This window comes from Lynx canadensis, chromosome E2 (assembly GCF_007474595.2).
Source record: "Lynx canadensis isolate LIC74 chromosome E2, mLynCan4.pri.v2, whole genome shotgun sequence".
NCBI lineage: Eukaryota > Metazoa > Chordata > Mammalia > Carnivora > Felidae > Lynx > Lynx canadensis.
The window spans coordinates 36,304,138-36,330,963 of record NC_044317.1 but is presented as its reverse complement, the minus strand read 5'-3'; the positions used below and the strand labels follow the sequence as shown (position 1 = coordinate 36,330,963).

The window sequence follows — 26,826 nt, the reverse complement described above, 5'->3', positions numbered from 1 at the left end:
CAATGGCTACTCCACAATGTGGCTAAGCCATCATTCATTCATTTTAACACCCTGCTATTGATAAGTAGTCTTCAATTGTTTTCCATTACAGCATACCACTCATTCACACACCTATAAATATGTTATTCTCCCTTGGGAATTTGTATATAAATTTCCAAATGATAGTTATATGGTCAAACAATATGCATATTTTAAATATCCATAGGTTAAGTGAAATGATCCTCTAAAAAATGCACCAATTTGTACTTCTAGTGTATGGGTATATCACTCTTCATATTTTGCCAATGTTAGTGTTATTGCTTCCTATGCTTGCCAGGTGGGTAGCTTAAAAATCTCATTCTCTAGATTATAAGAGAAGCTGAGTATTACTTTCATATATATCAGCTATTTGTGCTTCTTCTGGGAACTGGCACTTTAATATATTTTTTTTAATTATTGATTTTCAGGACATCTCTCAATGTTAGGGACCCTAACAACTTACCTGTTACTCTGACATCCTTGTTTGTAACGTAAGGGTAAAAACAGTATATTAATTCAAAAGGTTTTTTTTTTTTTTTTTTTTTCAACGTTTATTTATTTTTGGGACAGAGAGCGACAGAGCATGAACGGGGGAGGGGCAGAGAGAGAGGGAGACACAGAATCGGAAACAGGCTCCAGGCTCTGAGCCATCAGCCCAGAGCCTGACGCGGGGCTCGAACTCACGGACCGCGAGATCGTGACCTGGCTGAAGTCGGACGCTTAACCGACTGCGCCACCCAGGCGCCCCTCAAAAGGTTGTTTTAAGGATTAAATTAAAAAGTACAGAATAAATAGTTCAGTGTAGTACCTGGAACACAGCACAGCACACATTCAACATATGCTGTTATTATTATTGCTATACGTGCTGTAATTATTACTGATATGTTATAAACGTTTTGCCCCAGCCTTTTATTTTGTTTTAAAAATTTATGGTGTTCTTCACTGAAAGGTTTATAATATTACAGTCATTTATGTCAGTATTTTTCTTCATGGCACTGTAAGAAATGTTAAAGTCCATCGTGCAGATGGAAAATGAAACCAGATGAATATTACATTTATACAAAGCAGTGAAAATGTTAAATATATAGGCAAATAAATATTTTTTATTATTTAAATCTCTTTAAAGATAACAGATAATTAACACAGTGTGACATGAATGATGTAAGTAGATGTAAAACATGTGAAACAACAGCACCAAGGTCAGAAGGGGAGAAATGAAAATGTGCTATATTGTGTGGTTTTTCAACTGTATGAGAAGTGGTATGATATTGTTTGGAGAGAGACTGGGATAAGTTAAAGATGCATCCACTAAAATGACAAGATAAAGTTAATAATTTAACAAAAAAGACAAAATGGACTCATAAAAAATGCTCATCTAATTCAAATGAAGGCAGAAAAGGGAAAAGGCAACACTGTTGGTGGGAGTGGAAAATGGTACAGCTGCTATGACAAATGGTATGGAGGCTCCTCAAAAAACTAAACACAGAACTACCATATGATGCAGCAATCCCACTTACATACTGAAAGGATCTAAAATCAGAATCTCAAAGAGATATCTGAACTCCCATGTTTGCCACAGCAGTATTTACAGTAGCTAAAATATGGAAACAATCTGAATGTCCATCAGTTGATGAATGGAGAGAATGGGGTGGTGTGTGTGTGTGTGCTGGAAAATTACTCAGACTTAAAAAAGAAAGAAATCCTGACATTTGAAACAACATGGGTGAACCTGGGGGACATTACACTAAGTGAAATAAGCCAGGCACAGGAAGACAAATACTGTATGATTTCACATGTAGAATCTAAAAACACTGAACTCTTAGAAACAGAAAGCAGCATGGTAGTTGCCAGCAGCCAAGGAGTAGGGGGAAATGGGAGATGTTGGTCAAAGAATATAAATTTTCAGTTATAGGATGATTAAGTTCAGGGGATCTAATGTACAGCATGGTGATGATAGTTAACAGTACTGTACTGTATACTGAAAACTGTTATGAGAGTAAAGCTTTAATGTTCTCACTATAACAACAAGGATAAGAAAATGGTAATTACCTGAGATGAAGAATGTTAACTAATCTTAATGTAGTAAACATTTTGCAATATACATGTATGTTTATCATCATATTTGCACATCTTAAATTTATACAATGTAATATGTAAACTATATGTCATAAGGCTGGAAAAAAAGAAAAGAGCAATCAGCAACAGTGACATTCAAAAATATTTGGAAGTTAAATGCTACTAAAAATCTATTGGTAAAAGAAGGGATCAAAAGGGAAATTACAAAGTACTTTGAATTGGACAAAAATGAAGACACACATATCAAGATTTGTAGTATGTCACTAAAACAGTATTTAGAGGGAAATTTATAACATTAGATACTTCACTAGGAAAGAAGAAAAGTCTCAAATGAATGACCTCAGTTTCTTTCTTAAGACAGTGGAACTAGAAGAGCAAATGAATAGTGAAATAAGACAGGAAATAATGACACAGAGAAAAGCAATTAAGTAGAAAACAAAAACAGTACAGAAAATCAATGAAACAAAAAGACGGTTTTTTGTGAAGAATAACTTTGATAAACTTGATAACTTGATAAATCTCCAAATGAAATGGAAGAAGACACAAAATACAACTATCCTGAATAAGAGAGATAACACCAGTACAGAGTTTACTGGTATTAAAAGATAATAAAGAAATGTCACGAAAAACTTGTACCAATATAATTGACAAATCAGATGATTATCACAAGGGTGAGTACAGTACAATAAGATATTTTGAGAGACAGAGACCATATTCACCTAACTTAAACATTATAGTACATTATAATTCTATTTTATTATTAGTTATTATTGTTAATCGACTATGCTTAATTTACAAATTAAACTTTCTCATAGTTCTATATATATAGGAAAAAATAGTATATATAGGGCTCAGTACTATCAGCAGTTTCAGGTATCCATTGGGGGGTCTTGGAACATACTTCTCATGGAGAAGGGGTGAGAGGTACTGTAATATCAAATAAAATTTGGCAGACTTTTTTTTTTGCAAAAATTGAAAAACAGCCTAAAATACAATAGAAAATGCCAAGGATCTAAAATAGCTAAAATAAGTTTGAAAAAGAGTAAAGTTGGAGGACTTACACTGTCTGAATTTACTACTCATATAAAACGACAGTGAAAGAGCTGTGGTTCTGTTGCAAAGAGGAACATCAGAACAGAATAGAATGAAGAAATATACCCACTGATATACACATGGCCAACTGGCTTTCATCGAAGTACAAAAGCAATTGAGTAGAAAAAGGAATTCTTTCTTCTTTCTTTCTTTTTAGTTTCAAGAGAGAGACAGAGTACGAGTGGGGGAGGGGCACAGAAAGAGGGAGACAGAATCTGAAGCAGGTTCCAGGTTCCAGAGCGCGACATAGGGCTCGAACCCATGGATCGTGAGATCATGACCTGGGATCATGACCTGAGCTGAAGTCGGATGCTTAACCAACTGAGCCACCCAGATGCTCCTCTTCTTTGTTTTCTTTTCTTTTCCTTTCCTTTCTTTCTTTTCTTTTTTTTTGGAATTCTTTTCAATAAATGGTGCTGGAACAGTTTACAAAAAAAGAAACTTGGATCCATACAGAAATATTAACTCAAAATGGATCACAGACCTAAATATAAAATGTAGGACTATAAAAAAATACTACAAGAAGGCACACGAGAAAATCTTTGTGACTGAGTTAGGTAAAGGTTTCTTTCTTAGATATGACACTAAAAACCAGAGCCCACGTATGAATTTTTAAAAAGTTAAGCACTTCTTGCCCTTTAAAAGACACTGTTCAGAGAACAAAGGGATAAGCTAGAGATGAAAGAAAATATTTGCAAATAACAGTAATAAAGGATTTGTATACAAAGAGTTTTCAAAACTCAGCTGAGAAAACAAATATCCTGGGGCACCTGTATGGCTTGTTGGTTAAGGGTCCGACTCTTGATTTTGGCTCAGCTCATGATCCTAAGGTTGTGGGATTAAGCTCCATGGTCAGTGTGGAGCCTGCTTAAGATTCTCTCTCTCTCCCTCTGCCCCTCTCCCCAGCTCTCATGCATACATTCTTTGTCTATAAAAGAGAGAGAGAGAGAGAGAACAAACAAAATGTCTCAAATAAAAGGCAAAAGACCTGAACAGACACTTTACCAAAGATCTATGAAAAGCAAATAATTACATGAAAATATGTTAAATAATCATCAGTTATTAGAGGAACTGAAATTAATACTACAAAGAACTACACTACAAACGAAATAGCTGAAATTAAAAAGACTGACCATACCAATGTTGAAAATGTGAATCAAAAAATTAAATGTGCACCTTCCAAAAGACCAAACATTCCATTCCTTGACATTTGCCCAAGACAAATAAAAGCTTGCATGACTTTTATAAGAGTGATCATAGTAGACTATTTTTAACAAACAGACCTGGTAAGAACCCAATGTCCAGCAACATGTAAATGGATATAATAAGCAAATTGTGATATACCTGTACAATGGAATACTCCTCAGCTATAAGCAACAATGAACTAAGATACATGTAACAGCATGGATGAATCTCAATATTATAATGCAGAGTGAGAGAACCCAGACATAAAAGAGCATAAAATCCACGATTTCACTGATACAAAATAGTAGAAAATGCAATCTAATCTACAGAGATGAAAAGAAGATTGGTGGTTGCCTGTGGGATGAGGGAAGGGTAGAAGGAGTGGAAGGGTAGCTTACCAAGGGTTAAAAAGAAACATATGGGTTGTGTATATGTTCTTCATCTTGACTGTAGTATTATTTTCATAGGTGGTATATGTCAAAACTTATCAATGTACACACTTTAAAGACATGCACTTTATTTTGTCAATTAAACCTCAATGAAGCTTTTAAAAAATGTTACTCCTTCATGACAAAAAATGAAACACAAGGAAGAAAAGAAAAACTAATCTTGGCATCATTCAAACGAAAAACACTTGTGCCTCAAATGATACCATCAAGAAAGTGAAAAGATGATTCACAGGCCAAGAGCCAATTTTTGCAAATCACGTATCTAACAAAAGGGACTTGTATGTAGAAGATACAAAGAATTTTTAAAATTTATTTATTTATTTATTTATTTATTTATTTATTTATTTGGAGAGAGAAAGTGAGAGAGAAAGCATGAGTGAGGGAGGGGCAAAGAGAGTAGGATAGAGACAATCCTGAGCAGACTCTGTGCTGTCAGTGCAGAGCCCAGCATAGGGTTTGATACAGTTGGATGCTTAAGTGACTGAGCCACCAGGTGCCCCAAGAATTCTTGTATCTCAATGATACAAAAGCAAATACCTATATTTTAAATGTGGGCAAAGGATCTAAATGGACAATTATTGTCTGGGTGGCTTTGATTTCAGCTCAGGTCATGATCTTATGGTTTGTGAGACTGTGCCTCTTGTAGGTCTCTGGGCTGACAGTGTGGAGCCCAGGTAGGGATTCTTTCTCTCTTCCCTCTCTCACAAAATAAATAAATATTAAAATAAATAAATAAATGGACAACTATCAAAGGAAGATATACAAATGGCCAAGAAGCACATGAAAAGCTCAAAATCATTAGTCATCAGGAAACTGCAAACCACAATGACATGATATTTCATACTCATTAGGATAGCTATAATAAAAAAGATAAATGCTGGTGAAGCTGTGGAGAAGCTGGAACCCTCATACACAGCTGGGGGAAAAGTAAAATGGTGCTGCTGCTTTGGAAAACATTCTGGTAGTTCCTCAAATGGTTAAACACAGAGCTCCATTCCACTTCCAGGTATGTCTCAAGAGAAATGAAAACATGTCTGCACAAAAACTTATATATGAATGTTGATAGTAGTATTATTCATAATAGCCAAAAAGTAGAGACAACTCATATGTCACATTCACTAGATGAATGAATAAAATGTGGTAAATCCATACAATGGAATATATTCAACAACAGAAAGAAATGAAATACTGGTATGAAAAACATGCTACCGAATGGATGAACCTGGACCCATTACTCCAAGTCAAACAAGCCAGTCATAGAATATCATGTATTATTTGATTGCATTTATATGAAATGACCAGAATAGGTAAAACTAGAGAGACAGAGAGAGAGAGAGAGAGAGAGAGAGAGAAAGAGAGAGACAGTAGATGAGTGGTTTCCTAGGGCTGGTGAGATTGGAGACTGACTAAGGTACGTGGGGCTTCTTTTCAGGGTAATGAAAATGTTCTAATAGTGATTGTGGTGATGGATACGCAACTCTAAATATACTAAAAGCCACTGAATATAGAGGTAATGGGTGAATTGTATAGTGTGTGAATTCTATCTCAATAAAATTTATGTTAATAAAAAAACCCAGAATAGCAGAAAATTTTAACCCATTAAAAAATCCATGGGAAACGTTTAAAAGACATAAACATGTAAAATGCACATATCAAATGCCTTTTCTCTGAATAGGCTGGTATTTGCACATCTAGCATGCAGCCTTTTGAGTCTGGTTTTAATTTCTCTTTCAAGTCTATAAAATTGGTGGTGTTTCTTGATACATTACCACTTGACAAAGTTTGGTTTATTCTAGGTTGTTAATATGCTGTGTGCATCTGTCTTATTTCTCATTAAGAAAGGTAGCTGATGGATCATTTAACTTGAAGTTTGATTTTCTCCCTGGCTGCTTTTAGAGCTTGTGTGTCCACTTTAGTCATTTCTATCTCCAGTGAGTTCTGCTCTTCTAGATTGTTCTTAACTCTCTTCCTCTTAATTCCCCAATTTCATTATCAGCCTAGGCTCATATGGAAGGAAAAGACCTTCAATTTGAGGGTATGTCTATCTTTCTGTGTAAACCTTAAGAAAGGCAGCTCTATACACAGAAGAAATACAAATTAAGAAACACAAATATGTCCATTAGACATACTCTAAAAATAAAATAATTCTTTTATTTTTGAATTGCTGCTCTGAAACCATGCTGCCAGCTACTGGTAAATGCAGAATCCTTGGCTACGCTAATATAACAAAGTAAAACTTCCACTTTGAAATACTAAAAATTATTGAAGTCTTTCTGTAATACAGACTTACAACTGGAGATATTCAAAAGAGATGATAAATTTGATATCCAGAACAAAGTTCATGTGGGCTCTGGGTAAAAGCAATACATTTATTTCCCAAACAGCATCTAGGATGTAAGATTCAGTGGGCACAGAAAATGTTTCTTGAATGAAAGGAGGAAGCAAGCATGTTTTTGTAGAGCAAGGCCAACTGAAAGGCAAAACTTAACAGGATATAAAACTTACTGCTAACCGTTCCTGTTAAATTATTGGTTAGAAAAGATTTTGCCATGTCTTAATATATCTTTATTCAAAGATGTTCTTTATACTGGCCAACTTGGTAGCCGCTACATTATCTTCTTTCTAGTTATTATTATATGTAATTTTTTATTATGAAAAATGAAATATAAAATGTGATCATTTTATTTGTTAGTTGGGTGAGACCAAAAACTGGATATTCAGACTTTAAGAATGAGAAATTCATGGATATAACACAATTTATAAAGTACACATGCAAAAGGAACAAGGATATGTTAGGAAATTATACCAGTTCTGGTTTAGATGTAGGGGAAAGGGAAAGAGGAAATGAGGAAAGAGGGAAATGAAGGACGACCTCCACATTTCTGGTTTGAATAATGTAAGTGATGGTACCACCACCTGAGATAAACAGTACACTATGAACAGGTTTCAGGGAGAGAAGATACTTTCAGGTTTGGGGTGCCATAGGTACAGCTTTCAGGGGAAGATCTATTAGGCACTAATATACACAGGTATAAGGCCTAGATAAAGGGATTTAAAAGTCTTAAGCTTATAAGTGGCATTTAGAATAGCCAAAGTAGGTGATGAACAGGCAGGAGAACAAAGGGCTGAGAATGCAACCCCAAGAAACACCAGTAGTTACAGTGGCCCAGATGAAAAGGGGTTCTCAGAAGAGATGGTATAGGAGCAGTTAGAGAGGGTACAGAGAAGACCAGAAGAATTTTAGGAGTAAATCATCAACAACCAACAGTAGGCAAGAATCTGGTGACATAAAGACTAAGTGCTCACTGGATTTGTCAATTAGAAGTCATTGGGGCTGAATGAGATATTTAGTAGAGTGGAGTGGGTTGACGCTAAAATGACAGGTGAATCTGAAGTGATTATAGTAGAGATTGTCCAGAGTCACAAATTTTTTTTTTAAATTCTGGAGAGACTTGCAATTACTTAAAGAATGAAGGAAAGAGGGTGGAATGAGAAGATTTTGAAGACAAAGGGTGCAAAGATCCAGAGGATCCAGACGGAATTGAAATGGAGATGGCATCACAGAGGGACAGAGAATCGATGAGGAAACTGTTACAGTAATTCTAGGTAGGGACAAAGTGACTTGATCCAGGGAGGTGGCAGTGATGATGGAAAAGAAAGGTAATTTAACTTTTCTAGGCTAAAATGATAGGGGCCATGATAATATCTTTGCAGTAAACTGGGAATTATGAGCAAGGGTTGGATGTAAAGAGAAGGGGAACTATGATTATGGTTGGATATCTACATGACAGACAAGACAAGGTGTGAGATACAGATCTGGGAGTTATTCACTTAGAGGTTAAGATAACTTGTGCTATAAATCTGAATGGAATAGCCCAGGAGAGAAATACAGTTAAGAAGTGTCAACAGCTGAAGATTCCACCTTGTAGAATGTCCTTGGGGGCAGATAAAGGGTAAAACAAAAAAAACCAAAACCCTGTGATTGAGAGAACATGTCATTCAACATTAGAAATGATTTCTTTGAATATGTGAACTTTAGCTAAATACATCTCATGTGATTTTTTTTTGAATTATGCTGCATGACAGTGCAAGCATTCAATTACTAAAGATTGGTTAAATCAACCCAATGGAATATTTTACAATTAAAATATTACAAAAGTAATTATTATTGACATAAAATTGTTCATAATACATTAAGTGAGAAAACATGTCACAAAACAGTATTAATAGTATGATCTTGTTTTGTAATACAAATGGAACACCATGCACATACTCATACACACACTCGTGAGCACACAGAGACTTAGAGCAGGTTTTGGAAGGATACATACCCAAGATGGATACATACCCAAGATTAATGGTGGTTGTCTCTTGGTAGGCAGGGTTTTAAGCATGTTTTACTTTATTTCTTTTGATATGTACTTATATTTCTGTAGTAAGCAGAAAACAGTATTTTCTTATAGTCCCCAGTCATTCTCACATCACCTATTTTAATTCACTGCATAGTCTTAGCACTACTTTATATTTTTCCTATTTTTGATTTGCTTGTTTATTGCCTACCTTTCGCAAATTTATCTCTCTTATTCACACTTGTATCTTCAGCATCCAAAGTCTGCTTCAATACAATAGGCACTCAATAAATATTTAAGTAAAAGTTTATAAGTAATGCTTTTGTAATAAGAAAAATACACACTAAAACTTAATTTATTGTTAAGCCTGTTTCTCCTAAGTTTCTCTATTTTAGAAGTGACCAAATAAGTTAGAAACAAAGGAAAATGGTGGAGATGTAGCTTACTTTACCCCCAATGGACTTTACCCCCAATAACACTCTGAATCTGAAGACAGTCAAATATTTCTCTGGTCTGCCTACTGAGATACCTGACAAAGCCCAGACTAGCCTTGGATTGTTGCACAAGAAAAGACTGAAAGTGACAAGTTGATATGACTCATTTTTATAAAAAAGCAATCTCAGAACACACAAATCTTGCATCCTCCAGGTAAGCTCCTAGTAATGCTCTACACTTATTTCAATGTCATTGCTTACAGCTATGTGATTCCTCTTTGAGGATGCCGTCAGAAACTGCTGAGTCTTCTGTGATCTTCAGTGATGGTAAATCTTCAATGTGAGCAGTAAATGTGAACTTAGGTATTATTATTAAGGTCAGTAAATAGGTTCGTTAGTATAATATTTGTACAAAATCAAAGTATATATGAAGCAGTGAGACTTATGTAAACCTGACTCTTTAATGGACTTATTTTTATTGAAATATAATTCATACATCATAAAATTCACTATTTTAAAGTGTTCAATTTAGTAGTGTAGTATATTCATAAGGTTATACAACCATTGGCATTATCAAATTTGAGATTATTTTCATCATGCTCACATAAAATCCCATACCCATTAGTAGTCAATTCCCATATAGGCAATTATTACAGAAGAATTTTTGAAGTGTTTTAAACATCAGTAAAGAAATGCCTATTCTATGAAGATGGCTTCTTTGGACAACTGATTCATCTGTATGTATTGTTTTTAGATAAATATCAGTCATATTCATTTGTATTTGGGGATACCAATGAAATTCAATCAAGGAAAACAAACTGTATTGGCACCAGGCATATTTTCTTTTTACATCACATTCTAAAACCAACTGTGAAATGTCCATTAGTTCATGAAAGATAAGAAATCCAAAGTACTTGATTACCTGTGAGACAAAAGAACTAATCACATTTAAGTTCAATTTTATCTTCTTGGGAACAGTCTGATAACATGCTGAGTTAAGATAATTATGTATCTTTAAAAAAGGGCATTGTCCCATCAATGAGAATACATTAAAATAAGATTAAACCAGGACTGTGTATATAATCACCTATTAAACCCTTTATTAAGCAGAGGACAAAACATTTAGATAATTAACTAAAACTTTGAAAGAAAAAGCAGATATAACACAATTAGTGCTTCTATAAAACTGAAAACTTTTTCCTAGTCAGGTCTTTCTTGGCCCTGAGTGACCCTAAGTGACCAAACTTAAGATTTAAGTTCATCATCTTAAGTTACTTTTTACCATTACTCAAAAGTAAGATAAAATTCTCTGTTCTTGGGATAATGATGGCTTTAAAACTGCCAGGTAATGGCATACCGATGATAATGAAACTTTATGGAAAATATTAACTATGACTCCCGTGTTAGGCTAATCATGCTAACAAATAATAAGTGGTTGAAAATGTAGAGTCTTGAACTACTGTGGAAAAGACCATGAGTTCACTTTATGTTCAATGGGAAAAAACCTGAGGAAGTGTATTTAAATACTTCAGTTTTGATAAAAATAGGAGCCTGGATTTGGTCAGTCCATGGTTTCTCCTTGCCCTTTAGAACTCTATTTCAAAGTCTATAGCATATGAAAAATGACAAATATGTTCTATTCTCACTCTGGTGATCTGCTTGGCTTCTGATGTTCACTTATTCGGAAGGGAGGGAAGGAGTTTCTAAGACCTAAAAACATTTAAAAAGCATTTTAAAAGTTAACATGGGTTTTATATACCAGATTTCTGTTATTTTAATAGTTTCCCTTGCATGGATTCATGTTCCTAAATCTTTTGATGTTATTCTCCTTTGTTTAGTTGACATTAGTTGTCCACTTCCTGAAAGGACTAAGAATGAATACTATACATTCTTGGAATGTGAAAATCTGAGGCCTCTTCTCTGCTATTATATTTCTTAAATTGCTGCTTTTGCATTATAAAGGGCATCTTCTGTGAAATGCCAATCATGAATCTAAACCAAAATGCAAGCAAATATACAAAAATAGATATTTATAAAATATGGTACCTTTTCATATGATGGAGTTGTACCTTAAACAAGCACAAGTGCTCAAGTCAGTGGAGTGAACATCATTTACATACTGGAGTTGATACACACACACACACACACACACACACACACACACACACATACACACACACACACACACATTTAAGGTCCTAAATTCTACTATATGTATAATGCTTCACAGACTGAGAGATTAATATATATGCTGTCCAATAATTCCAGAAATATAGTAAAAAGGCTAGAGAAATGCATTTTCATATGTATTTTCTATTTCACTTCACAATATATATGTGTTAACATGGATTACACAAATCCATATACAAATACACACACATACACATACATACATTTATGGGTGATTTAATGAATTTTCAAGAGTAATTTTGCCTTTTTCAGACTGATTTCCAAGCCTAAATTATGATTCTGCCATAGACCAAAATGCAAATAGTGATCATCTGTGGATGATGTCATTATGGGTGCTTTTAATTTAGTTTTTTTTTTCTTTTTCAAAATTTTCTTTAAATTCTAGTTAGTTAACATACAGTGCAATATTGGTTTCAGGAGTAGCATTCTGTGATTCATCTCTTACATACAATACTCAGTGCTCATCATAACAAGTGCCCTCCTAAATATCAATCATCCGTCTAGTCCATCCCCCACCCACACCCCTCCATCACCCTCTATCATTGTTTGTTCTCTATTATTAAGAGTCCTATGGTTTGTCTCCCTCTTCGCTTTTCTCCCCCCTCCAATATGTTCATCTGTTTTGTTTTTTAAATCCCACATATGAGTGAACTAATATGGTATTTGTCTGTCTCTGACTGATTTATTTCACTTAGCATAATGCACTCTAGCTCCATCCATGCTGTTGCAAATGGCAAGACTTCATTCGTTTTGATGGCTGAATAATATTCCATTGTATATATATCCCATATCTTTATCCATTCATCAGTTGATGGACACTTGGGCTCTGTCCGTAGTTTGGCCATTTGTATAATATTGCTATAAACACTGGGATGCATGTACCCCTTCAAATCTGTATTTTTGTATCTTTAGGTAATACCTAATAGTACAATTGCTGGGTCATGGAGTAGTTTTATTTTTAACTTTTTGAAAACCTCCATACAGTTTTCCAGAGTGGCTGCACCAATTTGCATTCCTACCAACAGTGCAAGAGGGTTCCCCTTTCTCTGCATCCTCATCAACATCTGTTGTGTCTTGTGTTGTTAATTTTGGCCATTCTGACGGGTGTGAGGTGGTGCTGCATTGTGGTTTTGATTTGTATTTCCCTGATGATGAGTGATGTGGAGCATCCTTTCATGTGTCTATTAGCCATCTGGATGTCTTCTTTGGAAAAGTGTCTATTCATGTCTTCGGCCCATTTCTTCACTGGATTATTTGTTTTTGGGTGCTGAGTTTGATAAGTTCATTATAGATTTTGGATAATAACCCTGTATCTGGTATGGCATTTGCAAATATCTCCTCCCATTCTGTTGGCTGCCTTTTAGTTTTGTTGATTGTTGCCTTTGCTGTGCAGAAGTTTTTTTATCTTGATGAAGTCCCAATAGTTCATTTTTTGCTTTTGTTTCCCTTGCCTCTGGAGACATGTCAAATAAGAAGTTGCTCTGGCCGAGGTCAGACAGGTTGCTGCCTTTTTTCTCTTCCAGGATTTTGATGGTCTCCTGTATCACATTTAGGTCTTTCATCCACTTCAAATTTGTTTTTGTGTATGGTATAAGTAAGTTGGCCAATTTCATTCTCCTGTGTGTTGCTGTCCAGTTTCCCCAGCTCCATTTCTGAAGAGACCTCTTTCCATTGGATATTCTTTCATGCATTGTTGAAGATTAGTAGATTATAGTTGTGGGCCCATTTTTGGGTTCTCTAATCTGTTCCATTTTATCTATGTCTTGATGACTACATACTGTCTTGACTACAGCTTTGTCATGTATTTTGACATCTGGAATCGTGATATATCCAGATTTGCTTTTCTTTTTCAGGATTGCTTTGGCTATTTGGGGTGTTTTGTGATCCCATACAAATTTTGGGATTGTCTGTTCTAGATCTGTGAAATTTACTGGTGGTACTTTGATGGGGATTGCATTAAATGTGTAGATTGCCTTGGGTGGTACAGACATTTTAATAATGCTTGCTCTTTCAACCTACGAGCATTGAATGTGTTTGCATTTGTGTCCTCTTCAATTTCTTTCATAAGAGTTCTGTAGTTTCCAGAGGACAGATCTTTTACCTCTTTGGGTATCTAATTGTTTTTGGTGCAATTGTAAATGAGATCATTTCCATGATTTCATTTTCTGCTGCTTCATTATTGGTGTTTAGAAACACAACAGATTTCTGTACATTGATTTAAAATTTTTTAAATATTTATTTATTTTTGATAGAGAGAGACAGAGCACAAGTGGGGGAAGGGCAGAGATAGAAGGAGACACAGAATCCAAAGCAGGATCCAGGCTCCGAGCTGTCAGCACAGAGCACAACATGGGGCTCAAACTCACAAAACTGCAAGATCATGACCTGAGCTGAAGTTGGATGCCTAACCAACTGAGCCACCAGGTGCCCCTGTACATTGATTTTATATCCTGGGACATTGTTGAATTCATGTACTAGTTCTAGCAATTATTTGGCGGATTCTTTCTAGCAATTATTTGGCAGTCTTTTGGGTTTTCTACATAGAGTATCATGTTGTCTTCAAATAGTGAAAGTTTAACTCTTCCTTGCCAGTTTGGATGTCTTTATTTCTTTTTGTTGTCTGATTAGTGAGTCAAGACTTCTAGTACTATATTAAACAGCAGTGGTAAGAGTGGACATCCCTGACTTGTTCCTGACTGAGGAGGAAAAGCTGTCAGTTTATCCCCATTGAGGATATTAATGGTAGGTCTTTAGTATATGGCCGTTATGATGTGGAGGTATGTTCCAACTATCCATACTTTGTTGAGGGCTGTTATCAAGAATGGATGCTGTATTTTGTCACATGCTTTTGCCGCATCTATTCAGAGGATCATACAGTTCTTTTAATTTTTTTATTAATGTGATTTATTTGTGAATGTTGAACCAGCTCTGTAGCCCAGGAATAAATCCCATTTGATCATGGTGAGTAATTTTTTTAATGTACTTTTGGATTTGACTTGCTAGTACCTTTTTAGGAATTTTTGTATACCTGTCCATCAGGGAGATTGTCCTGTAATTCTCCTTTTTAGTGGGGTCTTTGGTTTTGGAATCAAGGTAATGCTGGCCTCATAGGAGTTTGGAAGCTTTCCTTCCATATCTATTTTTTTGGAATGGTTTGGGAGGAATAGGTATTAACTCTTCTTTAAATGTCTGGTAGAAGTCCCCTGGGAAGCCATCTGGCTCTGGGCTTTAGTTTGTTGGGAGATCTTTGATTATGAATTCAATTCCTTTGCTGGTTATGTTCAGATTTTCTATTTCTTCCTGTTTCAGTTTTGGTGGTTTGTATGATTCCAGGAATTTGTCCATTTCTTCCAGATTACCCAGTTTGTTGGTATATAGTTTTTCATAATATTCTCTATAATTGTTTGTATTTCTGTGGTGTTGACTGTGATCTCTCCTTCATTTGTGATTTTATTTATTGGTGTCCTTTCTCTTTTCTTTTTGGTAAGTTTGGCTAGGAGGTTATCAATGTTATTATTTCAAAGAACCAGCTCATTGTGTTGACCCGATCTGTTTTTTGTTTGTTTCTATATCATTTATTTCTGCTCTAATCTTTATTATTTTCCTTCTTCTGCTGACTTTAGGCTTTATTTGCTGTTCCTTTTCTACCTCCTTTAGGTGTAAGGTTAGGTTGTGTGTTTGAGACTTTTCTTGCTTCTTGATGTAGACCTATATTATAAAATACTTCCTTCTTAGGACTGGTTTTGCTGCATTCCAAAGGTTTTAGACTGTCGTGTTTTCATTTTCATTTGTTTCCATGTACTTTCTAATTTCATCCTTTAATTCCCTGGTTATCCCATTCAGTTTTTAGTTCTTTAACCTCTGTGTATGTGTGGTCTTTTCAAAATTTTTATTGTGGTTGACTTCAAGTTTCACAGCATTGTGGTCAGAAAATATGCATGGTATGATCTCGATCTTTTTGTGCTTGTTAAGGACTGATTTGTGACCCAGTATGTGATCTGCTCTGGAGCATATTTCATGCGCACTTGAAAAGAACGTGGCTATAGGATGAAATGTTCTGAATATACCTGTTAAGTCCATCTGGTGCAATGTGTCACTCAAAGCCATTATTTCCTTGTTGATGTTTTGTCCGTTGCTGTAAGTAGGGTGATAAAGCCCCCTACTATTATTGTATTATTATGAATGAGTTTCTTTATGTTTATTAATTGATCTATAAATCTGGGTACTTCCTGTTAGGGGCATAATTATTTACAATGGTTAGATCTTCTTGATGGATAGACCCCTTAATTATGATGTAATGCCCACCTTCATCCCTTGTTACAATCTTTTTTTTTTTTTAGTGTTTATTTTTTGAGAGAGAGAGAGAGACAGACAGACAGACAGACAGAGTGCGAACAGGGGAGGGCAGAGAGAGGGAGATGCAGAATCCAAAGCAAGTTCCAGGCTCTGAGCTGTCAACACAAAGCCCCACATGGGGCTTCAAATCACGAACTGCGAGATCATGACCTGAGCTGAAGTTGGATGTTCAACCTACTGAGCTACCCAGCTGCTCCTAGGGTCTTTGTTTTAAAATTTAGTTTGTATGATAAAGTATGGGTACTCTGGTTTTCTTTTTCTTTCTTTTTTTTTTTTCTTTTACTTTACTTTTTCTTTTTTTTTTTTTTTTTACCAGAGAGAGAGAGGGAGGGAGGGAGAATGAGAGAGAGATGGAGACAATTATGAGCAGGCTCCATGATCAGTGCAGAATCTGATGCCTGGCTTGATCCCATGACCCTGGGATCATTGACCTGAGCTGATATAAAGAGTTGGACGCTCAACCCAGTAAGCCACCCAGGCACCCCTCTGGCATTTTTTTGACATCCTTTGCATGATAGATGCTTTTCCAACCCCTCACTTTCAGTATGCAGGTGTCTAGGTCTAAAATGAGTTCCTATGTAGGCAGCATATAAATGAGTCTTGTTTTTTTAATCCATTCTGATATCCTATGTCTTTTGATTGGAGCATTTAGTCCATTTATATTCAGAATGATTACTGAAAGGTATGAATTTAGTGCCATTGTGTTAGTTGTAGAGTCACTGTTTCTGGAGATCTTCTCTGTTTTTAGTCTTTGTTGCTTTTTGTCTTTTCTTCCCTCCACTTAAAGAATCACCTTTTATTTCTTACAAGGCTGGTTTAGTGGTCATGAACTCCTTTTGTTTTTGATTGTCTGGGAAACTCTTTACCTCCCATTCTGAATGACAGCCTTGCTGGATAAACCAATCTTGGCTGCATATTTTTCCAATTCAGCATAGTGAACATATCCTGCCATTCACTCTGGCCTCCTATGTTTCTGTAGATCTGCTGTGAACCTGATCTGTCCTTCCTCATAGGTTAAGGGTGTTTTTCCCTTGCTGATTTCAGGATTCTTTCCTTGTCTGTGTCTTGGCAATGGCCAGCTTTTGTTGAATCTAATGTGAGTTCTTGGTGCTTCTTGGATTTTGATGTGTGTATCCTTCCCCAGATTAGGGAAGTTTTCATCTACAATATGCTAAAATAAACTTCTGCTCCTTTTCCTCTCTTTTCATCTTCTGGACTCCTAGAATACAAATGTTATTCTGTTTTAAGAAGTCAGTGAGTTCCCTAAATCTACCTTTGTGATCCAATACCTTTCTTTCCCTCTCCTTTTAAGCTTATTTCCCATAATTTTATCTTCTATATTACTGATTCATTCCTCTGCTTCATCCACGCTTGTTGTCATGGCATCTATTTGGGTTTGCATCTCAGTTACAGCATTTTTAATTTTGGCCTGACTAGATTTTAGTTCTTTTATCTTTGTAGTAAGGGAGTCTCTAGTGTCTTCTACACTTTTTTCAAGCCTAGTTAGTATGCTTATAATTGTTGTTTTAAATTGTAATTCAGACATCCTACTTATATCTGTATTGATTAAATCCCTGGTTGTTACTCCTACTTCCTGTTCTTTCTTTTGGGGTGAATTCCTTCACCTTGTCATTTTGTCCAGGAAAAAAAAAAGCTAGATTGTAGGTATGTTTTGTTATGCTTATGAAAAGCTAGATCCAAAAAATAAAATCAAATATATATAATAAAAAAATAAGAAAAATTAAAAGAAATTTAAAAAATAAAAATAAAAAGGAAACTAGATCCTATTTTCCCTAGAGTAGAAGTTTCACAGCACTCAATGCTCAGTAGACTTGGCTCCTGTGAAAGGTTTGTGCTGCTGTTCTGGGGGCAGGGCCTGTTGACCTGATTCTCAGGTGGGCTTGCCTTAGAGTATATGAGCCTGCAGGGTGCAGGTGGGTAGGGCTTGGTGTAAAGGGCTCCAGCTTCCACTTGGTGGTGCTATTTTTCTCACTGAAGTGAGATACGGTCAGTGTTGATGGGGGAGGGGTGGTGGTGAAAATGGCATGGCCATGCTCTGTCATCCTTGGAGTGGGGAGCTCACCTGTGCCACCCCTCAGGAAGCCTTCATAGAAGAGCAAACAAGGACTTCTCCTGTGTCCCTGGCCTCTGTCAAGATATGTGCCTTCATGCTGCCTGTGTCTGATTTGTCTGCCTGCTAGGTGGTGAAGCACTCCTGTACTTTATCTCAGATTGCACAGCTGGGTTCTGAAACTCCAAATTGTAGAGATCTGTACACTTTGGTCCCATGTCTACCCCATGGGGGAGGGTCTTGCTGCCATGTGGCCGCCTACCAGTTTGTTTCAGAAATCAGTTGCGAGACTATGCAGCAGCCTGGAGTTTATGGCAAAGCACAGCAGAGAGCTGGCTGGCACCAAGACTTGCAGCCCTCAGCCATAGCCTGTAATCCTATGCTAGCAAAGAGGGTAGCTCAATGGTGCCCACTGGGTCCCTCACCCCTGGAGAGGTCACGCTCCCTCTCCCAAATGCACTCCAAGCAGGGGAACTTCCTCTCCCCATGGTACCCAGGGGATCCTTGGACTATGCCCTCCTTCCTCATTAGAGCAGTGGTAAGGCTGCCAGGCACCACCCTGGCAATGTCACAGACCTCCAAAATTTCAGACTCTGTGTTTCACTGTTCATAACAACTTGATATAGTCCTCCTCTCTCTTTTCCTTAGCTGACAGTTTTGGAGAAGAGTTTTTCTTGTGCGATTCTCTGCGTGCAATTCTACTTTCTCTTTCTTTCTTGCTTCTCTTTCTGTGATCATGGCTCCCTTCCCATTGCAGCAATTGCATGTCTTCCATGCCTCAAATCAACTCTCTGCAGTTCCTACCTTCCATGACGTGGTGGTTTTTTCACCTTTAGTTGTGCATATTTGCTCTCTCAGTCCTCAGATGGATTTCTTGGGTATTCAAAATGATTTGATATTTATCGAGCCGTGTTCAAGGGATGAGGCAAGCTTAGGATCTCCCTAATTCTCCGCCATCTTAACTCCTCCTTTTATTTTTCATTTGTACTTTCTAAATTTCTGTAACTTGAAAAATACTTAAAATAAAAGAATACTATACTGTACTTACATTTACTCTACTAAATAATGCCAGTTTCTGTTTCATATTAATAAGTTTCTATTCTTTTGAATAGAAACATAATGTATCATCATGAACAAAGAAATGATGCCAGACAACACCATTACTACTCAACAATGTAATGAGAATCGTGGCCAATGCAGTAAGACCAACAAAAGAAAGAAGAGTTAAAACAATTCTATAGCAAGAGAACTAACTATCCTTATTTTCAAGTGAAATGATTATATACATGGGAAATCCAACAGAATATATAAACTATAAGAATAAAAGAATAAGGCAAGATTGGTGAACAGAAGATCTACACATCAAATTCAAGTCTTGTCATATACCAATGATAATCATTAGAAAATTACTAGAAAAATCTTATTCACAGTAACAACAAAATCTCTAAGCTATTAAGGGGCAATTTAATGAGAGATGTATAGCAGTTTTATGAAGGTAATTTCAAAATATTCCTACAGAATATTTAAGGAAAATATGAATAAAGGTTATGAACTGAAAGATTGAAAATCACAAATATGTCAACTCATCACAAATTGATCAGTAAATACAATGTAATCATATCAATCCAAGTCCCAACATAATTTTTTAGTCAGATAAGAAAAATTAGTTTTTAAATTTCTGTGGATAAACAAAGGGACAAGAATAATCAAGATAATTCTGAAGGAAGAAATCACACAGGAACATTTTCTCTATCAGATATCAAAACTTATCTTATAGCTACAATAATTAACACAATGTGTAATCAGCACAGAGAGTGACAAACTAAGGCACAAAAATAGAAGGCACAGAAACAGAACCATGCATATAAAGCAACTTGATATATGACAAACGTGGCATTAAAATCAGTGGGGTAAAAGAGACTAAATAAATATGGGGACAATTAGTTATCTAAGAAGAATATAATTAGATCCCTTTAATGTATGCAATACACAAAAATACATTTTTGGTAGATTAAAAGCCTACATGTGATATGGAAAAAATGTTAAAGTTTTATGATAAATACAGGAAAATACCTTTATGGCCATTGGATGTATCAGTATTATTGAATAAGATCAAGTAAGCTTAGACTACATATAAAATAATCTATTTATATTACATAAACATTTCTAATATTAAACTGGATATAATTACCCCACTCTGTAATATTTTGTCCCATAGGAAGGGTCTATTGAGTGCCAGTGTTTATCATTAATATTATGGTAGTTTATACACAATAAAATATAAAAAAATTTTAGATTTTGTATTTAATTGAACCACATAGGTCATAAAGGACACAAAATTATATTAAAACCAGTTTGCTTATTTATTAGAAATACAATCCATGTATTTTTATTTCTTAGTTATAAAAATTAAACATAAAATATATATTTACAATGAGTCCAACACCTGGGAACTTAAAGGTATGACCATTTTAATATCCAATATTAAGTGGTAAAAAAAATGAAATTAGACTTGTAGCTACAAATTTGAATTTCCAGGCTGTTAGGAATGAGATGATTTAGTTCAAAACTGTGCTGTCTCATATGGCAGCAAGTAGGACACAGATGGCTACTGAGCAATTGAACTGTGGCTAGACCAAATTCAGGTGTGCTGTAATGTAAAATACATAGTGAATTTGGAAGAATTAGTACATACACAAAACACACACTACAATAACAAAGCTGCGTTTTGAAGAGTATATTATTTACATTTATTATTCTGTGAGGAGATGGCTGCGTGATGTGCACACGTTTATTTTAGCTCTTAGATTTGGGAGGGAGCTTACATTTCCAGTTCCAGCTCAGAATTGCCTATAATCAATAAGAATGTATATCTTAGGTGAAAGGGTCCCAAAATTATATACAAGAAAAAGGCAGAAGAAATATGTTTCAACTTTATATCAAATATTTATTCAAATACCTTCCTCTCCTTGTTTCTTGATACTGCCACTGTCTAAAGAAGAGCTAACATTTATATCCATTCATTTGTGGGTCCAGAGTACTGTTTGTAGGGTTTGTTTAAAGTAAATAATAGATTACAAATGGGAGATTATATGTATAAAAGTGTCAGTGCATTAATACATGTAAATAAAAGATACACAAATCATGAGAGAGAACACAACATTCACAGAGGAGTCAGCTGTATTTGAATGATGTGAAGCAAATGTGACAAAAAGCTACGATTTCGTAGAGTAGCAGAGATTTGCCAGATGAATGGAAGAAGTCATTTACAAATTTCTTACCAGACATAAGGATTGGTTTAGTCAGTCTGATTCAGAAACAGACCAGGCAAGTATTGCTACCTCATTCCATACTCTAAATGGAAGATTATGCATAAGTGCCCAGAGTCCAGGTGGAATGGGAGAAAGACTAAAAGAGAAGAGAAGGTAAAGGAGGCAAGGAGCCTTCTTTCTATATCCCTGCCTGAACAGAAATTTGGCTGCTATTCTGAAACAGACCTGTCACACTCAGGCTTAGATAAAAAATATTTCTGCATAGGAAAAAATTGTGGAAGTAATATTCTGGAATTTCTGATGCTGCTACTGCAGGCAAAAACCAGTAGTGGTAATGGGGAGGAAGGGAGAGTGATACAATACATGAGGGGAAAATAACCCAGCAACTAGAGTTGAAACAGTGATGACTATCAGCTAATAGAAATCAACATCACACTAAATACTCACTGACAGCACAGCTATGTACAATCTATGATAAGAGGATAACTTAAGAAATGGTGAGTACTTATGAAAACCTGGAAATTTCTTTATTCCAGGTTTAGCCCACATAAAAATTTTAGGAACCAGGCTATATTCTGAATCTTACTCTTTGCTTACTATTGAGTTTAGAGTTCTTCATTTATTATGAACACAAGTCCTTTTTGAGTATGAGATATGCAAATATTTTCTCCTAGTCTGTGGCTTAAAAAAAAAAAATCCCTTTAACAATATCTTTTGTGAAGCAAAACTTTTAAATTTTGATAAAGATCAACTTCCCAGTTTTGTTCTTTTTTTCTTAATTTTTTTTTTTAACGTTTATTTATTTTTGGGACAGAGAGAGACAGAGCATGAACGGGGGAGGGGCAGAGAGAGGGAGACACAGAATCGGAAGCAGGCTCCAGGCTCTGAGCTGTCAGCACAGAGCCCGACGTTGGGCTTGAACTCACAGACTGCGAGATCATGACCTGAGCAGAAGTCGGATGCTCAACTGACTGAGCCACCCAGGCGCCCCTCCTAATGCTTATTTATTTTGAGAGAGAGAGTGAGCAGGGGAGGGGCAGAGAGAGAGGGAAAACAGGCTCTGCACTGTCAGCACAGAGCTGTATGGGGGGCTCGATCTCATGATTCATGAGATCATGACCTGAGCTGAAATCAAGAGTCAGATGTTTATCCAACTGAGCCACACAGGTGCTCCAGTTTTGTTCTTTTATTAACTCTTTTTTTTTTTTTTTGATGTTATGTGTAAGAGCTCTTCAATTAACTCTAGGTCACAAAAATTTTCTCTGTACTCTTCCAAAAGTTTTACATTTTACACTTATATTTATGGTCATTTTGAATTAATTTCCATATAATGTGTGAAGTTTGGGGCCAAGGTGACTCTTCATTTTTGCCTATGGATGTCCAATTGATTCAATACCTTTTGTTGAAAAGACAATGACTTCATCACTGAAATGCTACTGCACTTTTTGTCAAAAATCAGTTTGGTGTACTAGTCCGACTTTATAACTAGTTTCACTTATCTATGTGATCTTTGACCTATCTATTGCTTTGCCAATACTACTGTTACTATATAGTAAAATCTTCTACTTAGGTACTGTGATTCCAACAATTTTCTTCTTTTTCAAAACAGATTTGGCTATTCTTGCTCTTTTGTCTTTCCACATAAGTTATAGTCAGTTTTTCTAAAAAATCCTATTGGATTTTGATAGGAATGACATTAAATCTTTGGGGAGATGGAGAGAAACAATATCTTTGCTCTGTTAAGTTTTCCAAAACAACAATGTCATGTCTCTTCATTCAGTCTTCTTTGATTTCTTTCATTAGCATTTTGGAGTTACTGGCATATAGATACTTACTTTTATTTATATTTAAGAATCTTGTTCTTCTATTTTATTTAATTTTAATTTATTTCTTTTATTTTGAGAGAGTGAGAGAGGGAGGGGCAGAGAGAGGGAGAAAGAGAATCCAAAGCATGCTCTGTTCTGTCAGTGCAGAACCCAATGTGGGGCTTGATCTCACGAACCATGAGATCATGATCTGAGCTGAAATCAAGAGTTGGATATCATGACCTGAGCTGAAATCAAGAGTTGGATACTTAACCAACTGAGCCACATAGGTGTCTCTGGTTTTTCTAGTTTAAACTGCATTCTATTGTTCATTGCTGTTTCCAACTGGTAGTTGCCAGTATATACATTTAAAAAAAAAATATCGGTCCCATATCCTGCAAGTTTCCAAAACTCTTTATTACATGAGGTTTTTTTTTTTCCTTCATGCTTCTAAATTTTCTACACAATCATGTCATCTACAATAAAGGAATTTTAATTTCTTCCTTTCCAATTTCCTTTTCTTGCCTTATTGCACAGGGAAAGATTTCCAGTAATGTGTTTAATGAGATTGATTGTTAAGAGTACACATATTTGCTTTTTTTCCAATTTAAGGAGAAACCATTAGTCTGCCTTTCACCATTAAGTATAGGATTAACTGCAGATTTTTTCTAGTTCTTTATCAAGTTGACAAAATTCCCTGTGTTCCCTTATTTCTGTGAGTTCATATCATGAATGATTGCTGGATTTTGTCAAATGACCTTTCTATGTTAATTGACATGATTTTTCCTCATTTAGAGTAGTAAATGGAAGACTATAACAATTTTTGAATATGAAACCAACCCTGCATTCATAGAATAAACTCTAGTTGGTCATGACATTCTTTTTTATTTTTTAAGCAATCATTTTGGGGATAGTTTATTAAAGTTTTTTTTCAAAGTTTATTTATTATTAATTAATTAATTAATTAACATCCAAGTTAGTTAGCATATAGTGCAATAATGATTTCAGGAGCAGGCTCCATTGATTCATCCCCTATGTATAACACTCAGTGCTCATCCCAACGTGTCGTCCTTAATGCCCCTTACCCATTTACCTCACCCCCCCACCCATAACTCCTCCAGCAACCCTCAGTTTGTTCTCTGTATTTAAGAGTCTCTTACGTTTTGTCCTCCTTTTTTTCATATTATTTTTGCTTCCCTTCCCTTACGCTCATCTGTTTTGTATCTTAAATTCCTCATGTGTGAAGTCATATAGTATTTGTCTTTCTCTAATTTCACTTAGCACAATACACTCTAGTTCCATCCACATTGTTGCAAATGGCAAGATTCATTCTTTTTGATTGCCAAGTAATACTCCATTGTGTGTGTGTGTGTGTGTGTGTGTGTGTGTATGTATGTATACCACATCTTCTTTATCCATTCATCTGTTGATGGACATTTGGGCTCTTTCCATACTTTAGCTATTGTTGACAGTGCTGCTATAAACATTGGGTGCATGTGTCCCTCTAAAACAGAACACTTGTATCCCTTGGATAAATACCTAGTAGTGCAATTGCTGGGTTGTAGGGTAGTTCTATTTTTAATTTTTTGAGAAACCTCCATTGTTTTCCAGAGTGGCTGCACCAGTTTACATTCTCACTAGCAGTGCAAAAGAGATCCTCTTTATCTGCATCCTTGCCAACATCTGTTGTTGCCTGAGTTGTTAATTCAGCCATTCTGACTGTTGTGAGGTGGTATCTCATTGTGGTTTTAATTTGTATTGATTGTGATATTATTTTTTGATACAATGCTGGAATTGTGTGACATAACAGAAAATATATGTCCTGTTCTTTGCACAGAGTGCCTAAAACCTTTGGAATTTCCTGTTGACAGAAGCATTTTTTGCTATTCAACACAAACCTCTTAGTCTATGCTAGTGAAATGACTCTTGGTGGGGCCTTCTATGCCTTCAGGATGGGGTTAGATGCCAGAAAGAATAAGCCTTGGAACCTCCAGGAAGGAGAGGGACAGAAACTAGGGTAAATCAACAATGGCCAATGACTTAATCATGCCTAAACAAGGAAAACTCCATAAAACCCCTAAGCAACATGTTTCAGAGGACATCCAAATTGGTTAACATAACCACATACCATTAGGGTGGTTCACCTCAACTCCATGGGGTCAGAGGCTCCTGTGCTTGGACTTTGACTTACATACCTCTGTATCTGGCTATTAATTTGTATTAGTAATAAGCCAATAGTAAGTATAACATTTTCACGAGTTCTGTAAGTGGTTCTAACAAATTATCAATCCTGAAAGTCATGGGTGTGGTAGGAATCCTTGAATTTGTAGCCAAGTCAGGCTGAAGCGTCTAGAGACTGGGACTTACAACTGGCATCTGAAGTAAGAGCATTCCCATGAGACTGAACCCTTAAACCTGTGCAGTCTAAACTAACCCCTGGTAGTTTGTGTCAGAACAGGACTGAATTATTGGGGACACTCAACTGATATTGAGAATCAAAAAGATTTAATTTGCTAATACTTTGCTTGGTAATTTTGCATTCTTCATGAAGGATATTTGTAGTTTTATTTTTTGGATTCTGTAATTTGGTATCAAGGTAATGTAGGTCTCTTAAAATGAGTTGACTCTGTCAATGAAACCATCTTGATCTGGAGGTTCCTTTTTCAGAAGGCTTCTACAAAAAAGATGGATTTTAAAAACAGTTATACAATGGTTAATATCATCTACTTCACTTTGGGTGAGTTTTGGTAGTTTGCAGTTTTCAAAGAATTGATCCATTATATTCAAGGTCAATTTGTGCATGTTGAGTTGTTCAGTCATCTCTTATTATCCTATAAAAGTCTGTGAGGTCTGTAGTGACAGCCTCTTTTTAATTATTGGTATTTTCTATCACTTCTCTCTTTTTTTTTTTAAATCAGTTTTGTTTAGATCACTAATCTTTTCAAATAACCATTTTTAAGAAATTTTTAAAACAATTTTTTTTGAAAATTGTTTGAGAGAGAGAGCAAGCGTGTGTGCATGCAAATGAGGGAGGGGGAGAAAGGGAAGGAGGGAGAGAATCTTTAAAAAAAATTTTTTTAATGTGTATTTATTTTTGAGACACAGAGAGACAAAGCACAAGTGGGGGAGGGGCAGCACAGAGCCGGATGCGGGCTCGAACCCATGAACCATGAGATCATGACCTGAGCCAAAGTTGGACGCTTAACTGACTGAGCCAACCAGTTGCCCCTGGGAGGGAGAGAATCTTAAGCAGACTCCACGCTCAGTGGGAGCCCAACATGGTGCTTGATCCCACTACCCTGGAATCATGACCTGAGCTGAAATCAAACATCAGATGTTAACTGATGGGCCACCCAGACATCCCTCAAAGAACCAGCTTTTGATTTGACTATATCTACTGTTTTACTGTTTTAAATTTTATTGAATTCTTCTTTATCTGTATTATTTCCTTCCTTCTGTCTGCTTTGAGTTTGCTTTCTTTTTCTATTCTTTTCTAATGTATTTAGTGCTGTAAATTTTCTCGTAAGAA

At 35.8% G+C, this 26,826-nt stretch overlaps 1 protein-coding gene and 1 long non-coding RNA gene across 4 annotated transcripts in view; one reads left to right on the top strand and one right to left on the bottom strand.

Annotated features, from left to right (window-relative positions):
• The window catches only part of ITFG1 (integrin alpha FG-GAP repeat containing 1), a 336,603-nt gene that overhangs the window by 126,491 nt on the left and 183,286 nt on the right, over nt 1–26,826 (bottom strand). The gene's annotated exons all lie outside the window — the stretch shown is intronic.
• LOC115502599 lies at nt 5,704–22,345 on the top strand. The gene is made up of 3 exons (XR_003965145.1): nt 5,704–5,826; nt 9,867–9,980; nt 22,307–22,345. It is a non-coding gene; the product is annotated as an uncharacterized LOC115502599 (long non-coding RNA).